Source organism: Callorhinus ursinus, unplaced genomic scaffold (genome assembly GCF_003265705.2).
Source record: "Callorhinus ursinus isolate GAN/ISIS: 27379988/994484 unplaced genomic scaffold, GSC_fseal_2.0 scaffold14, whole genome shotgun sequence".
Classification (NCBI taxonomy): Eukaryota; Metazoa; Chordata; class Mammalia; order Carnivora; family Otariidae; genus Callorhinus; species Callorhinus ursinus.
The window spans coordinates 5,992,763-6,010,874 of record NW_027397076.1 but is presented as its reverse complement, the minus strand read 5'-3'; positions in this window follow the sequence as shown (position 1 = coordinate 6,010,874).

Below are 18,112 nucleotides of genomic sequence, written 5' to 3'. Positions count from 1 at the left end.
GTGTTGTCGGCACAACTAATCAATACTTTGTCTGCATTTTAGCAATTTTCCTGACTGGTTTTTACACGGCCAGTTTCTTGCCAGGCTGTAGCCAGGATGTTATTGTTCAAACTTACCTCGCCTCAAGCCCTTGGCATTTTCCAGAGGCCTCTAAATAGGCCCGTAGTCTCCTGCCAGACACCAGGCTTGTCACCTGCAGACCTCTGCTTTGATGCCCTCGCATGCGCGCACCTGCTCTGTGCTCCAGATACACTCTTCTCCTGACCTCCCTGCTCTGGATTGCCTCCACCAAGGGTTGTCTCATACGCTCCGTGGTACTCAGTGTTTTATTAGAGCACTTCGGTTTACTCCGCATGGAGACGGTATATGTGACTTCTGGTCTGTCTCTACCTCTTGATGATCAGGGTTCTTCACCTCTGCCCCCCAGCTTCTAGGACAAGGCCCTGTGAGTGCACAAGAGCAGGTGTGCTGCAGAGGCACCTAAAACATTCCTGTAATTAGCTTGGCTGGTGGAGCCTTAGCCCGGGATCAGGGCCTGTCAGAGATGGCCACTTTAGGGAGCCTGTTAATCTCTTCCTTTTACCTGGGGAACCTTTGATGCAAATGTTAATGAGAGTAGAAAGGGCAGGAACATAAAAACAGTCCACCTCAGCAATGAGGAAAAAGACACATTATTAAACTGCTTTGAGATACCATTGCATTTCAGCTACGGAGCAGATTTCAAGTCTGACAGCCAAATGTTGGCAAGAATGTGGTGCAAATGGAACATTTATTTATTGCTGACAGGAGTGTAAATTAATTGGTACAGTCACTTTGGAAAACTTAAGTTTGACATTACCCAGTATCAAGTTAAACGTGCATGTCCTGCTACCAAGCTGCTCCACACTCAGATACATACCCAGCACAAATGTACATCTATGCACCAGAAGGCATGTACAAGAATATTCATGGTGCTGTTAGGAACAGCAAAAGCCAAAACCTGGGAACAGCCCCAAGAGCCGTCAGACAACAATGGACACAGGAATTGTGGTGTCTCCATGTAATAAGACTACAGCAACAAAATGAGTGAAAAAGTCAGTGAAAAAGTCATGAAGGAATATGTACAGTGTGACTCCATTGCATACCCAAACAGGCCAAATGAAGCTATATGTATACATGTTTAGAGATAAAATTGGCATAGAACCATAAGGAAAAGCAAGAGAATGAAAATTCAAAATGAAGAATATGGAGTGTAAGCCGGTGGTTGCCTAGGAAGGGGTAAGAATGGAGGTGGGGTCAGGGAGGAGCATCTAGGAACTAAAGGTTTCTTTTTTTAAAAGATTTATTTATTTGAGAGAGAGCAGGAGCTGGAGGAGGGGCAGAGGGAGAGGGAGAAGCAGACTCCCTGCTGAGTGCAGATCCCAACATGGGACTCTCAGAGGCTTAACAGACTGAGCCACCCAGGCACCCCTAAAGGTTTCTTAACCCACCTGGAGGACTTCTGCATCTGTTGTATCATATTGTTTACGAAAGTTCATATGTATCTTCTCAGTAGTTCTTCAAACAACTTTAAAAGGGCAGGGAAGGGGGCAGCTTGAATGTTAGCAGAATGTCTGGGAGCAGGAATGTATCCATGGAGGTTCTACCTTAGGAGCTAGGAGACCAGACTCTAAGGAGGGAAAATATTTTATTGTGCTTTGCAGTTCCTGTGTGTTTTTTTGTTTTTGTGGGTTTTTTTTAGACAAATTGAAGGTTTGTGGCAACCCTGCATACTATTTATGCCCTTTTTCCAGCAGCATTTGCTCACTTTGTGTCTGTGTCACATTTTGGCAATTCTTGCAATATTTCAAACTTTTTCATTATCGTATTTGTTAGTGATCTGTCATCTGTGATCTCTGACGTTACTATTGTGATGGTTTAGGGGCACCATGAACTACGCCCACACATAAATATTGTGTGTCTTCTAACTGCTCCACCAACTGGCCATTCCCCCATCTCCCTCCTCTTCCATGGGACACAAAAATACTGAAATGAAGCCAGTTAGTAACACTACGGTCACCTCTACATGTTCAAGTGAAAGGAAGAGTCACGTGTTTCTCACTTAAAGTCAAAAACTAGACCTGATGAAGCTTGGTGAGGAAGGCATGTTGAAAGCCAAGCCAGGCCAAAAGTGAGGCTTCTTGGACCAGTTAACCAAGTCGTGAATGCAAAGGAAGAGTTCTTGAAGGACATTTGAAGTGCTACTCCAGTGAACACACAGATGATAAGAAAGCAGAGCAGCCTTTTTGCTGATATGGAGAAAGATAATGAAACCAGCCACAGCATTCCTAACCAGAGCAAGGCCCTCACTCTCCTCAATTCTGTTAAGGCTGAGAGAGGGGAGGCAGCTGCAGAAGAGAAGTTTGAAGCTAGAAGGGGTTGGTTCATGAGATTTAAGGGAAGAAGTTGTCTCCATAACATAAAACCAAAAAAGTGGTTCTTTTTTTTTTTTTTAAAGATTTTATTTATTCATTGAGAGAGCGAGAGAGACAGAGCGCAAGCAGAGGGAGAGGCAGAGGGAGAAGCAGGTTCTCTGCTGAGCTGGAGCCGGACGCGGGGCTCGATCCCAGGACCTGGAGATCATGACCTGAGCCGAAGGCAGACGCTTAACCATCTGAGCCACCCAGGCGCCCCAAAAAAGTGATTTCTTGATACAGAATCTACTCCGTGTGAAGATGCTGTGAAGACTGTTGAAATGACAACAAAGCATTTGGAATAACACATAAACTTAGGTAATAACACAGTGGCAGTGTTTGAGAGAATTGACTCCTAACTTTGGAAGTTCTCCTGGTGGTAAAGAGCTACCAGGTAGGGTTTCCTGGGTGGTTCAGTTGGTTAAGCACCCGACTCTTGGTTTTAGCTCAGGTCGTGGTCTCAGGGTTATGAGATTGAGCCCCCTAGTGGGCTCTGTGCTGGGCATGGAGGCTGCTTAGGATTTTCTCTCTCTCCCTCTCCCTCTGCTCCTTCCCACCCCCATGTGTGCGTGCTCTCTTAAAAAAAAAAAAAATGCTGGAGCGCCTGGGTGGCTCAGTTGGTTAAGTGTCAGCCTTCGGCTCAGGTCATGATCCCAGGGTCCTGGGATCGAGCCCCACGTCGGGCTCCCTGTTCAGGGAGTCTGCTTCTTTCTCTCTCTCTCCCTCTGCCCCTCTCCACTGCTCGTTCTCTCTCTCTCTTTCAAATAAATAAAATCTTTAAAAAATAAATAAAAATTAAAAAAAATTCTACCTGACAACAACTCATGCTACAGAAAAATCATTTGTGAAAGCAAGAGTCAACTGATAAAACAAACTTCAGTATCTTAAGAAATCCCCACAGCCACCCCAACCTTCAGCAACCACCATCCTGATCAGTCAGCAGCCAACATGGAGGCAAGACCCTCCGCCAGCAAAAAGATTATGACTCGCTGAAAGCTCAGATGATAGCTGTTTTATCAATAAAATGTTTTTTAATTTAGGTGTGTACTTTGTTTTCTTACTGACATAATGCTATTGCATACTTACAGTATAGTGTGAACATAACTTACATGCACCGAGAAACCAAAAATTTATTGATTCGCTGTATTGTGAGAGTCACCGTATCTCCGTGGCTTGGAACCAGACCTGCAGTATCTCCAAGGTGTACCCGAACAGCGGGAGGCCTTTTCTGACCATCACACCATGATTCCATCCCTGATAGGAGATCCAGAAATGGGCAAAACATGAACTTAAGTTTTGGGGTAATTTGTGACACAGCATTAGATGATGGGAGTTGGAGAGGGAGGTCATAGAATGACAGGCCAGTTCTCTTCCCTTGAACCCACTTTAAATCAGATCACTCAACTTTTAATATTTTATAAGATTTTTTTATTTAGAAAAAGAAAAGAGCTTTTTTTTTTTTTCAGGTTTTTAAATTTGAAATTCCACTGCAAGGAAGCGTTTTACTGCAGAACCTTTCCTGCTAATACTCCATAGCGGTGGCACCATACGCCGTCCTCTGGGTACTCCTGGGGTGTTTCTGGACCCCTGCCGGCTGTGCATGGGACCTCACCATGAACAGCCTTATTACAGCCATTTGCCTCTCAGGCACTATTTCATAGTATTTGAGATTGGAAAGGGAGGTCAGCTCCTGCAAGTCTGATTACAGGTGCAGAAACTGAGGCTGGATGTGAAGCTGCCTCCTCAACATCAAGGTCAAGGTTAAACAGCTCAACACAGAGCTGGGACCAGCAGCCATTCTGGCTTCCAGCTTTGTGCTTTCCCCACAGCGCGGTGCTGCTTTGTTCTTCCCACCGGCTCCTGTGTAGTTTTCCACATGCCCAACAACACCGGCCATGTAAGCATGCTCTTGATTGCAGGGAAACTGACGGGCACGGAAGCATGTGTTGACTCAGAAAAAGCCCGCAGACGGATAGGGCCTTGGCCCCGTGGCCGGTGCACAGTAGGTATGCAGCAGCACATGCTGACGGACGTGCAACGGGGCATCGGATCCCATGGTGTTGGCTTCCCTGCGCGTATGAGGGGGGTACCTTGTATGTCAGGACAGTGAGGTAGAGCCTGCCTAATAAATAAAGCGAAAATCCTGGCTGAGTGTTTGCTGAATGAATGAAGAGACAGGAGACACAGTTGAATGCTCCTTACATCCAAGGAAGGTACAATGGATACAAAGTGAATAACCATGACGATGATTACTTTATGTGTCAACTTGACTGGATCATGGGATGCCCAGGTATTTGGCTAAACATTATTTCTGGGTGTGGTGGGAGGGTGTTTCTGAAGGAGATTAGCAGCGAATCCGTGGACTCAGAACAGCAGTTTGCTCTCCCCGTGTGGGTGGGCACCGTCCAATCCATTGAGGGCCTTGGTAGAAGGGAGAATTTGGCTTGTTCGACCTGACTGCTTCAGCTGGGATATCTGTCTTCTCCTGCCCTTGGTGCTCCTGGTTCTCAGACCTTTGGACTCGGATTGAACTATACTGCCAGCTTTCTCGGGTCTCTCCGGCTTGCCCACGGCGGATCGTGGGACTTCTCGGCCTCCATAATGGCACGAGCCAATTTCTTGTAAGAGATCTTTTCCTGTACGTATATCCTATGGGTCTAGTTTCTCTAGAAAACTCAGACTAAAACTCTGAAGGTGTGTGTGGTCAGGTAGGGTGGTTGAGTGTACACAGTTATTCCTTCATTTCTTTAAAAACTGCTGTGCAGGGCCCCTGGGTGGCTCAGTGAGTTAAGCATCTGCTTTCAGCTCAGGTCCATGATCCTGGGGTCCTGGGATCAAGCCCAGCATCAGGCTCCATGTCAGTGGGGAGTCTGTCCCTCTCCCTCCGCTCCTCCCTTCTGCTCATGCTGTCTCTCTCTGTCTCTCAAATAAATAAAATCTTTTTAAAAATGCCATTCAGCAGTAAACAAAACAATAATCCTGACAACCATAGTTGAGGGAAACAGGCAAAAATAAGTCAATTGTATAGAACGTTCACGGGTGATAGATAAGTGCCAAGGAGAAAAATCTAAGCAGAGAAGGGGAAGGGGGTGTGGGGCACGGGGAGTGGGATTTTAACTAAGTTGGTCAGGGAAGACCCCATTGAGACGGTGACATATGACTGAAGACTCAGAGAAGGTGAGGAAAGTATTGAGGCAAAGAGCATTCCAGCAGAGACATCAGCAAGTGTAAAGGCCCTGAGGCAGCATATGACTGCAATGTTGGGGGAATAACTAAGCAGGGTGTAGTTGAGTGAGCCGGGGGCGGGGGTGGGGGGGCGCAGAATTAAGAGTCAAGGTCAGAGAACAGGGAGAGGGGCAGATCCTGTAGGCTTTTATTGGTTAGAGGAACTGGCCACCACTGGGAGCCAAGGAAGGCTCTGAGCAGAGGAGGAGCAAGACCCCACTTACAGATTATCAGGAGCACGATGGTGGCTGGGTGGAGGGCCACTGGGCAAGGTGGATTGCTGAGCAATCCAGGGGAGAGAAGATGATGCCTGAGTCCAGAGTGGTAGCGGAAGCTGTGATGAGTAAGTCCTATTTGAACATAATTTGAGAGGAGAACCAATGGGATTCAGTGTTGGAGGCTGTGGGGTGGGAGGGAGGGAAGCTCCGGACAACTCTGACACTTTGGGCTTCAGCAACTGGAAGGATTGAGGCTGGAGGTGCTGTTTCACCCAAAATGGGAGGACTGGGAGGAGGGTGGTCCCTGGGGTCTATCAGATGCTCGGGCACTGGGGGCCGAGTTGGAGATGTCTAGTAGACAGCCGAGTCAAGGTGTCGAGTAGGCAGGTCTGCAGCTCGGGATAGAGCGTTGACTGTCAGAGCGTCAGCCCAGAGCGGGGGAGGTTTCAAGTCCGAGAATGAAGAGACCCTGGGGCATGAGCACAGAGAGCGAAGAGGAAAGCTCTGCTGGAAACCAGCAGTGGCCCCACAGGAGAACAGAGCAGGGTGGTAGGACCCCTGGGGACCCTCTGCGTGGCGAGGGATGGCAGGTGTTAGATCCACAGACGTGGGGCGGGAAAGGACATCCCAGGCAGACAAGCAGACACGACGTGGAGACAAAATGAAAGACGGGAAGGCCGGGAGGTGAGTCGTAAGCAGCCTGTGGCAGGTCCCCAGCAGACGTCGTTCTGGGGCCTGGGGGCGTGGGGAAGGCACACAAGTGCAGGGCCGGGCTGGGGGTGCGGCGAGGGAGGCCCGCCCACTCAGGGCCTCCTAAGAGCAGAACCAGCCCTGGCCCAGCTCCAGGACTCGAATTCTCCATGGACGTCCTACCCCGCCCCCACCAAGGCCGCACACTTTGAATCGCGGCTGTGCCACCGCTTGGCCATGTTACCTGTTGCTTAACCTCCTCTGCCTCAGTTCCCTCACCTGTCAAATGGGGGTGTTAAGTGTACCTGCCGAGGGTGTCTGTGAGGTTGAGAAACCCAAGGTGCTTGCAGTACCACCTTACTATGTGGAGAGAAGGCATGTGGAAAAACCAACTGTTGCTATTAGGTGATTTGGTCAGAATGAAGAACGGGAAGGTGTTGGAGAGACGGATTCGTGGGCAACTGCAAGTCAGAGCAAGAGACAGAGGGAGCCTGAAATGGCAGTTGCTGCGAGAAGGACGAGGTGGTGGCTATTATGGAGACGAGAGCCATAAATGCTGTGGGACACGGCAGGATGCCATTCCGCAGTTCGTATAAATTTCCTACCACCTGCTTGAACTGTTCTCAGAGTTGGCTTGACTGGAAAGCAAGGGAAAGTCTAGTCTTCCAAAAAGGACTCCAGGGGCCAGAGGAGATGGGCGTAAGGCTCAATCCCTAGCTTCCAGCCAGGCACTTCAACCAAACAAGCCTAACGCAGCTCATTTGTTCACCTGGCAGGATTCACAGGTGATGTAGGGGCTCTAGGTCTAGAGACGGGATTTAGGCTGTGTCCCCAGCAGGGCCCAGGGCAAGGATTCCCGCTGTTGCCCGGGGCAGGGGGGCGCCTGACCCCTGGATCCCTCAGCAAAGAGTGAGGCCTGAGCTCCGTGAGCTTCTGGGCAGGTCCTCTTGCTGTGTGGGTCCCAGGCAAGGTCATGAATTCGTGGTGGGAGCACTGCCTGCCTCTGCTCTGGGTCTCCCCAGAGAAGGGAAGTTTCATTCCTTGCATGTTGGTTTGCTAGGGCTGCCACATCAAAAGACAACAGGCTGGGGGGTTTAAACCTGTGTTTTCTCACAGTTCTGGAGTTCTGGCTACAGGTCCAAGATCAAGGGGCTGGTAGGTTCCATTTCTTCTGAGGCTCCTCACCTTGACTCGCAGACAGCCACCTTCTTGCCGGTTCTTTGCATGGCCTTTCTCTGTGCACGGGTCCCTGGTGTCTCTGTGTATCCCAGATTTCCTCTTCTCTCAGGACACTAGTCGTACTGTATGAGGGCCCATCCATATGACTTCATGTAACCTTAACTACCTCTGTAAAAGTCTTATCTCCAAATATATAGTCACATTCTCAGGTTAAGCCTTAAACACGAGTTTTAGGGAGGACACAGTTCAGCCCCTAACATATTCATTCTCAAGTATTTCAGTGCCCTGTGCTAGGCTTGTGTTGATGTTGAACTGTAAAGACAAATGCTACTGGTTTCCTTTTAAAGTAAAATATATTAAATAGCAGTATAGCTGTTACGTGGATACGGAAAAAGATAACAGAAGTGAGTATTTTAATGACTCTAGAAAACACTGAAAAAGACCAAAATAATGAGGATGTAGAATATTTGAATGACATAATCAGTGAGCTTTATAGCTCTGCCCCTACAGATAGAAAATACACATTTTTCTTTTATGTCCACAAAGTATTTCTAGAAACCATAAAAGAAACCTTAGTACATTTCACAGAGACATACTATCACAACCATTGTATCTGATTGCAATAAATCAGGAGCAAAAATATAACCCAGAAAATTTGCCCACCTGGAAATTGAGAAACAGTCTTTAAAAACCGGATCAAAGGGCGCCTGGGTCGCTCAGTTGTTAAGCGTCTGCCTTCGGCTCAGGTCATGATCTCAGGGTCCTGGGATCGAGTCCCACGTTGGGCTCCCCGCTCAGCGGGAAGCCTGCTTCTCCCTCTCCCACGCTCCCTGCTTGTGTTCCCTCTCTCGCTGTCTCTCTCTGTGTTAAAAAATAAATTAAAAAATCTTTAAAAAATAAAAAATAAAAAAATAAAAACTGGATCAAAGAAGTCATTAAAACTATAATAATTGAGGAAATACACATCAAAACCTCAATGAGATACCACCTCACACCAGTCAGAATGGCTAAAATTAACAAGTCAGGAAATGAGAGATGTTGGTGGGGATGTGGAGAAAGGGGAACCCTCCTACACTGTTGGTGGGAATGCAAGCTGGTGCAGCCACTCCGGAAAACAGTATAGAGGTTCCTCAAACAGTTGAAAATAGAGCTACCATACGACCCAGCAATTGCACTACTGGGTATTTACCCCAAAGATACAAATGTAGGGATCCGAAGGGGTACATGCACCCCAATGTTTATAGCAGCAATGTCCACAATAGCCAACCTGTGGAAAGAGCCAAGATGTCCATCGACAGATGAATGGATAAAGAAGATGTGGTTCATATATACAATGGAATATTACTCAGCCATCAGAAAGGATGAATATTTGCCATTTGCATTGATGTGGATGGAACTCGAGGGTATTATGCTGAATGAAATGAATCAATCAGAGAAAGATAATTATATGGTCTCACTCATATGTAGAGTATAGGAAACAGGGCAGAGGATCATAGGGGAATGGAGGGAAAACTGACTGGGAAGTCAGAGAGGGAGAAAAACCATGGGAGACTCTTAACCCCAGGAAATAAACAGAGGGTTGTTGGAGGGGTGGTGGGTGGGGGGATGGGGTAACTGGGCGACGGGCAGTAATGAGGACATGTGATGGACACTGGTTATGTGGAACTGACAGATTGTTGAATGCTGCATCTGAGACTAATAATGTACTATATGTTGGCTAATTGAATTTAAATGAAAAAAACTATAATAATTGAAAATAACACAAAAGAATACTTATGGGATATAGCTAAGGTCTTAGGAAAATTTAGAGCCTTTATTTTATTTTATTTTATTTTATTTTATTTTATTTTATTTTATTTTAAGTAAGCTCTTTGTTCAACGTGGGACTTGAACTCACATCCCCAAGATCAAGAGTCTCATGCCCTACCAACTGAGCCAGCCAGGTGCCCCTCCAGCTGTTTTTATCAAAAAAATTAACTGATAAAAACAATTAAAAAAAATGAAATAATGATCTGGTCCAAGGAAGCCAGAGACTAAGATGAGAGACAGAGAAGGAAGCTATGCCCCAGGCATTGGGCAAGGTGTTATGGACACTGTTCTAATTCTCACTGCAGCCTGGATAGCCCTTATCCCCATTTTACGTAGGGGAAACTGAGGCACAGAGGGACTCCATAATTGCCTAACACTATATGATTCAGATCTGAGATTGAATCCAGAATCCAGGGCCCCACCCCAGACCAACAGAATCGGATTCCTCAAGGGATCGACCTGGGGATCTATATTTTTATCAAGTCCTGCTGGTCATTCCTGTGAGTGAGCCAGCTTCGGAAATACCTGAGTGCCTCCAGTGGGGAAGCCTGCTTCTCAGAACAGAACTGTACTCATACCACACGGGACTTTGGCACTCACCTGCCCAGCACTTTGCCCATGGGGTTCCTTTCATATATTCCTCACAGCAACGCTTCTGAGGTCACTGTCATTCCTGCCCCGTTTTACAAATTAGGAAATGGGCATACAGAGGTCAACGAACTTGCCCAAGGTCACGGCTAGTAAATGGCGGAACAAGAATTTGAACCCAGCTGGCCTGGTTCAGGGCCTGCGTTCTTGACTATTGGCACTAGAAAAGAATACCACACATCCTCAGGTGGAGATCCAGGCAGGGCACTCGGTGGGGTCGGTCAGGTGGAAGATGGGGCTGTGGGTCTCGGGCTGAGGAGGGAGGGGTGGTGCTGGGTTCTGAGTCCATGTCTACACAGGATGGCAAATGGGAGCCACAGGATTATTTAATGTTGCTGAGGTGGAGGAGCCTGGGCTGTTTTATCCGCTAAGTGCTAGTGTTTATAAAACATTTCAGACCTTTAAAAAAATGCTTCAAAATATGAAGGAAAAATGTCAGCACAGAAAAATTGCAGTGGAGACATCTTTAAATGCCTCCATAATACTATCTCAACCAATCAAATGCAATCAGGTCTGGTTCCCATATATTTGCAAACATTATAGTTAACATGGAAGGGGATGCGTTTCTTATGTCTGGGATGATGTGGGGGCAACTTGCCAACAGAAGTGTGTAGAAGAATTGAGGCCTCAAAATGGCCCCAAGAGGAAATGTGAAAAGAGGCCTTAACTGATGGAAACTTCAGGCAAGTAGAACAAAAGAACTGCACATCCAAGGCACTTCACATGCAGCGGTTCGATTAATCTTTTAAGAACCCTCGGGACTGTTGTACCCATTGTTCTGGTGAGAAAGATTAGGTTCCGAGTCCGGCATCCAGTCATTTGTCCAAGCTCCCAGGGCTTGTAAGCAGCGCAAAGAGAAGGTGTGCCCCCTGGTGTCCATCTGTGTGAACAGCAGGCTGCCGCTTCTGCCTCCTGCTTGTCATCCGTTACTGAACACAAACAATTCCCTTGAATGAGTAAGTCCACAGAGCCAGAAAGTTACAGGACTTGCAAATCAAGAGGGATGGACACACAGTTTGGCAGATGATGCCGGGAAAAATCCATCACTATATATGTATAATTGTATATATGTATAACTGGGAAACTGATCCTTGTCTAACACTCTAAGAGAGGCAGCCTTGAAACAGATGAAAGACCTAAATGCATGTGGATGGTACAAACATGAAGTGTGTCTGGTCATGTAGGAAAATATCTCTGTGACCTGGAGGCAGGGAAGGACTTGTAAACCGTGGTCTCAAAGCACGAACCATAGGCAGAAACATCGAATGGACTGATGACATCACAGGTTCTGACCCAAAAGACCACCTGGAAAAGAGGTCATAGAGACCCAGCAAAATTGGGAAAAGACAACTTCCAGCATCTAAAACTGACAAGGGACTTAGACCCCGGTGACACCAAGGAATTCTGCCCAACCCTCAAGAAGACGGGGTGCCTGAAAGAAAATGGGCAGAGGACGCTGAGCTGGTTACTCCATGAAGTCTCCCAAGACAGCAGAGGTGTGCCAGCTTGTGAGGAACTAAGAGGCGAATGGGTAACAGTTTTAGGATCTGCGCTGGATTCTTATGAGATCCGCCGACATCAGAGGCTGATTGATGCCAAAGGAAGGGACTCCCGGGCTGTGCGAGTTGAGATGGACCAGCACTGTGTATCCCACGACGTGGCCAGCCTGCTCCGGGACGCCAGCCCCAGAGAGTTCTCACACGGCCATAAGGGAGCGTGTCTAACCGTGTCCACTGTAGCATCACTCTAGCGTGGAAACAACCCATGGGGAGGGAATTTTGTGGATGAGTTCCACCCCCAGGGGGTGGCGTGGTGATGGGCTGCGTCACAGGCACCTCCCTCCCCTGGCCTTCCTTCCTGTAGTGAATTTGAGCCTAATAGTTGGGGAAATGAAATTCTCATGGTGAAGTGAAGAGATAGGAGAATGAAAAGGGATGTAATTGACTTGCCTCCTGTGTGGCTCATGGAGTTTAATGACCGCCTTATTACAAATTTCTTTTTTTCGAATCTAGTGGCGAATCCTGGGTGTGGACCATTAAACAAAGGTAGGGAAGGAAAGGCCATCAGCCGCGGATCAGGGCTGGTCCTGCCGGGGCTCTCCCTGCTGGGTGTGGTCAGGCAGCTCTGGGAGACGGGCGTGGGGGCTTTCCCGCAGCCACATGCAGAATTCCAAGAGCTGTGCTTCCTAAGGGCTTTGCTTGCGGTCACCATCATCGACTCTGCTCTCCCCTGAGCCTCTGAAATAAGAAGGAAGCTCTAGTAAATGCACCCACTCTGCAGCACACCATCGGAGGCTCTGTCCTGCCTTATCTCATTTTGCTCACAGATGGGCCCAAGAGCTGGGCATTACTGTCCCATGTTTTAGGAGGACCTCTGGGCGTTGGCACATGTGCAGACTGTGGACAGACAATCTGCTCTCTTCAGCAAATAAAATACAAAGGAGGAAAAACAGGATGGAAGGAACCAGGTTCCTGGGTGAGCAGGCCCAGAGTACCCTGTCCATCTCTAACTGCTGGATAAGAGGGAAAGAAATATGTGCAGTGATCCCTCTTTGAAGATATAGCACTCTGGGGGCGGGGGGGGGGGTCTGATATAGCAGCTTGCCTGTGCTCCAGCTAATACAGCCGTGTCAATCACTTTTTTCAGAGAATATTTAATGATACAAGAAAAGGCTTATAGTGTATAGCTCCGTGGGGAAAAAAAGTCAGTATATAAAAGCAAGATTTTTAGGGCACTGAAACTACTCTGTATGATTATATAATGGTGGACACATGTCTTTATACATTTGTCCAAACCCATAGAAAGTGCAACACCAAGAATGAGCCCTGATGGAAACTTTGGACTCTGGGTGCTCGTGCTGTGTCAATCATAGGTTCGTGGATTATAGCAAATGTCCCACTCTGGTGGGGGATGTTGAAATGGGGGGAGGCTGTGTGTGTGTGTGTGTGTGTGTGTGTGTGTGTGTGTGTGTGTGTTTAGGGGCAGGGGTTATATGGGAAATCTCTGTCCCTTCCACTCAATTTTGCTCTGAACCTAAACCTAAGAAATGAAGTCCATTAAAAAAAAAAAAAAGAAAAGAAAATGTAGCTGCATAGATGTACGCCAAGTATGAAGACCACACATTTTTCTGTGGCATGGCCTTAACTTTCTCATGGCTTGCTGAGAGGCCCACATGTTTATTTGAAGGCAGCCCCTGGGACACGGGGTTTTTTGTGCCTCGTGAGTAATTGTGTAAGGTGCGCAGGTAGGTTCTCAAGGCTCAGCTGGGCCAGAAGTTCCCGTGATCCCTGCAGCTGATGAGTGTGCAAAAAGCGTCCAGGGATCATAGGACAGTCAGGTCTGTCACTCTGCGAGTGGCCTGTGGCACGCGGCACCACAGAGTGACTCTGACAGCTGTAGGCACTTCTGAGCCTCTTTTCATTTGACCCTGTGAAATTCACCTTGGAATCGTTCTGTGCGGTGGCAAACACGTGCCGCCTCTCTTGACTCTAGCACAGCTCCTAAAACTGTGCCCGGGAGGTGGACACGCTCTGTGTCCTCAGGGCCCCTCTTGAGAGGCTGCGTGCATCTCCCGAAATCTGGATTCGGTGAGGGATAGTGACAGTAGGCGGTTCCCTCTCGGTTGTGTTCATTAGATTCATGAGGTGTTGTGTCTGAGAATGAGAGCGTTAACTGTATTTGTAATGAAATTCATTAGCGCATAAATAAAATGCATGAATATTTTATTCCTAACTATTAAGCGCTGCCAGACAGCCAACGCTGCGCGAATACGAGTTTGGGATCACTGCTCTGTTTCTGCAACTTCTGTGCTGCTTTACTGAGACACACATGGGGGCCCACGGGCACCTCCATCACATGGGGGCAACAATAGAAATGGGCTCAAAGGCTTCTGATGTTCTGCAGGAGACAGGAGGCCCCAGGTGCCACCTCCAGATTCCCGTGATGGTGGGGGCCGTGCCTTCCACCTGGGCTCCCCTTCCTTCCCAGGGGAGAGGGTGCTGGGGAGGGGCTGCTCCAACAGGAGGCCTGGATCTGAACTAGGCACCTTCCAACCTCTGACACTGGTCACGGGGGGGCGGGCGGACGAGAGAGGGAGGGAAGACTGCCCCTGGCCCCTGCAGAGAGCAGGGCTGGGAGCAGGTTCTGTGGGCGTCATCTATGGGCATTTACCTAACACTGTGCTTTAATAAAGTGATCCACCCCTTCTTTTAAGTGCGAACACATAGTATGTGTGTATGTAATCTCTATCCCCATTGTGGGGCTGGAACTCAGACCCCGAGACCAGGAGTCACATGCCCTACCCACTGAGCCAGCCAGGAGCCCCTGAACACATTTATCTGAAAAGAAAACCATATATCGAAATCATAAATGGAAACCAGACTCACTTGCCATAAATAGATACTAATTTTTAAAATAAATGCAAGAATGCACATTGCATATGCCTGCAGTGCAAGAGATATTTCTGGAAGGCCTAAGAAGCACATAGTGATCGCCTGGGAGAGAACTGGTGGCTAGAGATGGGGTTGGGGAACCACTTTGAGTGACTATTCCTGTGCAATCCCATTTATACTTTCTGCCTTTGGACTTAAACAAAGACCAAAGAGTTTGAAAAAAATGCAGTGAAGACAAAACATTGGCATTGCCTCCTGCAGGTACTCAGCCTCGGTCCTCTCTGTGATAAAGGGGATTAGGTAGCAGAGGGAGGGGGTAAGGAGACTAGAGCATCCAGCTGAGACTTTCTCTTTGATATAATCAAAGAACAAAAACTGTAAGAACCATCTTCCCACTCTGACTCCTGCTGTTCCTTTCCAACCCTTGTCAAGCTCCCTCCCAGCCCCCAGCATCCGGGCCCTGACTGGTGGTCAGCATTGTTCCAGGAACAGAACAGGCTCCAGGAAGTCAGAATTGAAAGCAGGCTTAGAGGCTTCCGACTGAATATTCCTGACTGGGTTCATGCCTCCTCAAAGACACCTGTGAACATGCAAGGTTTTATGCTCATCTCTCTTTTCCAGGGAGATGGTGCCTAGTCTTTCTCAGATTTGCAAAGAATTCTGTGGCTTCTAAAAGCCACTCACTTTGCAGAAGCAGAAACGGAAGGTTGGGAAGGAGTGACTTCTCCAACGATGGGCAGCTCACGCCTGGCTGCGGCATCAGACTCTTGGCATCTCTTGGCAAACGCTCGTTGGGTGCATTAGCAAGTTGAGGATGCCGAAGATCCTAGATCTCTGAGCTGGACGGAAGAACCTGCAAGGACCCATTCTGTCCAGCGCTCTGCCTTCGAGCAGGTGAGGGCTTCCCAGCCTTGATTTCCAAAGGAAGCTTGGAGGACCAGAGAAGCTAAGTGGCTTTGGTGATACTCATGGCGCCAACCTTTACACAGTGATCAAATGTCATGCTTGTGCAAAGCAAAGCAACCTGAGTGTGGGAAGATTTGCTCTGACCACGGGGAAGTGGGAATTTCTGCCCTCACCGACCACTGGGGATGGATGTGGTGCTGGTGGCTTGCCCTCCAAGGCACCCCTGTTCAGATTGCATTCTTTTCCAAACATTAGGATGATTCAAAGGTTAGAGTGTGCATCAGACCTAGTTTTTCTGTAACTTTGAAGCTTGTGTTTCCACTAGAAAGTGGAGATGTGGGGCTGTGTTTTAACCAGCGTGTTTCTACAGAAACTCCGTTCTTTGGGAAGTTGAAGGGCCTTTCCTCTGATTAATGGATGTGTTGACTGTGTTGGATTCTGATCCAGTCATTCAGGAGAAGTGGTTCTCAGTGAGGGGCAAGTTTTCCCCCAGGGGACATTCGCATCTGGAGGCATTTTTGGTTGTCATAGCTGGGCACAGGGGTCCGGGCGGAGGCAGGGGTGAGCGTGCTGTTGGCATCCAGTGGAAGACCTGTGATGTTGCAGAACATACCACAGTGCACAGTTCCCACAACAAAGAATGATCCAGGCCAAGTTGCCCACAGTGCTGAGGTTGAGACTGGGCTGTAGGCTTGCTTTAGGATGGCTTCCAGAGCGGTCTGCAAGACTCCCCATAAAACCCCACAGAAAATAAGATGAAACCAGAGAGGGAGGCAAAGCATAAGAGACGTCAAACTCTAGGAAACAAACTGAGGGTTACTGGAGGGGAGCTGCGGGGGGAGATGGGACAACTGGGTGATGGGCATTAAGGAGGGCACGTGATGTGATGAGCACTGGGGGTTTTATGCAACGGATGAATCACTGAACTTTACCTCTGAAACTAATAATACACTATATGTTAATTGAATTTAAATAAAATAAAATTAAAAAAAAACCCCACAGAACTCTAAAAGGACTCATGCATATAGTGTTGGGTTGAATGGTAGAATATACATACACTGTGAACTCACGTCAGCCAGCTTCCTTAAGCAAATGGCGAGGTAACCTCTGGTTGGTGGCAGAGACTGGTAGATGTTAGGGGTGGTACTCCCCGACTTTGTTCCCTGGTAGAAATGCTACCACTTGGACTGACATTTATCAGCGAAGAGGTACAAAGCAATCCTACAGCCTGCTCACTAAGTCCCAGTTCTTTGTCCTTGGAGGCACTCTCCTTGCACCTTAAAAGGCTCATTGAGGCAAAGTGTCACCCAATCATCTCAACTGGTGGCTGGACACCCTTTAGAATCAGAGCCTACGGCGGTAGCATGCAGGAGGGTGCCCCAGGCCCCATTTCCTGTTCACACATGGATGGCACGTCTCTAGTGTGTGTCAGCCACTGCGCATATCTGAAGACCACAGATTTTACCACGGAGAGCCCATGTAGCTTCCATGATGCTCCCTAGTCATGAATTTCAACACCTAAATCTATTTCTAATATGTTATTGCTAAGTAGCAAACTCTCCAGTATGGATCCGAGATCAAGAGCGCCAGAGTGTGTGGTGGCCCCTCCAGAGTGGGGCCTTTTGCCTGGAAGCCCCAACCCCTCCTGAAATGTGGGAGACTGATCGGGGCAGTCGGCCACCACTGGGGCAGCCTAAGTCCCACAGTCTCCCCTACATCACACTCTGTGGGAAGATTCTAAGGTACATTCCAGGGAGCAGGGCTTCCGGAAGGCCTGAAGTCTTGTTGGGAGCCAGCATGGGGACCAGAAAGAAAGACACGTGGGAAGCAGGGTGTGTGAGAGAAGCCCCCAGAGGAAGGGAAGCCAGGAGGAGTTTTGCTGCAGCAGCTCATCGGCCTTCGGTCGGCAGCCTTCCAGCTTGCCCATGGCCTTGTGTTTTGAGGACTGGGAACCTCAGCCAGGGAGCTTCTCTGCACATCTCCTGTGGCTTCAACCCAGAAGGGCATTGAAAAGAGCAACCCTGGTGCTCAACAGGCTCTTCCCATATCTCAGGAGACTTGTTTATTGGGGCGCCTGGGTGGCTCAGTCAGTTAAGTGTCTGCCTTCAGCTCAGGTTGTGATCCCAGGGTCCTGGGATCGAGCCCGGTGTTGGGCTCCCTGCTCAGCAGAGAGTCTCCTTCTCCCTCTGCCCTGCCCCCTACTCATGCTCCCCCCGCCCCGACTCAAATTAAAAAATAAAATCTTAAAAAAAATAATAAAGATTGGATCATCAAAGCAAGCGTCCCTTGAAAGTTTCCTTTATAGCGCTGATCATGGGGGGATTATTTGAGGAATGTCTTTCTCCCCAACCAGACTGGAAGGTCCAGGATGCTTGGGGCTACATCTGTGGGACAGCATAGGGAACTGTGGGGAGCCCGTAGCCTTGAGTCCAGACTGAATCCGGATCTGCCACTTACTAGCTGTGTAGCTTTGAAAAAAGAGACTGCATTCTCTGTGCTTCATTTTCCTTTCCCATAAAACAGAAATGTTGTAGCATCTACCTTAGAGGCTTGGTATGTGGATTAGACGAAGTCATGGTTAGAAAGCATTCAGCCCTGTGTGTGGCCCATACTA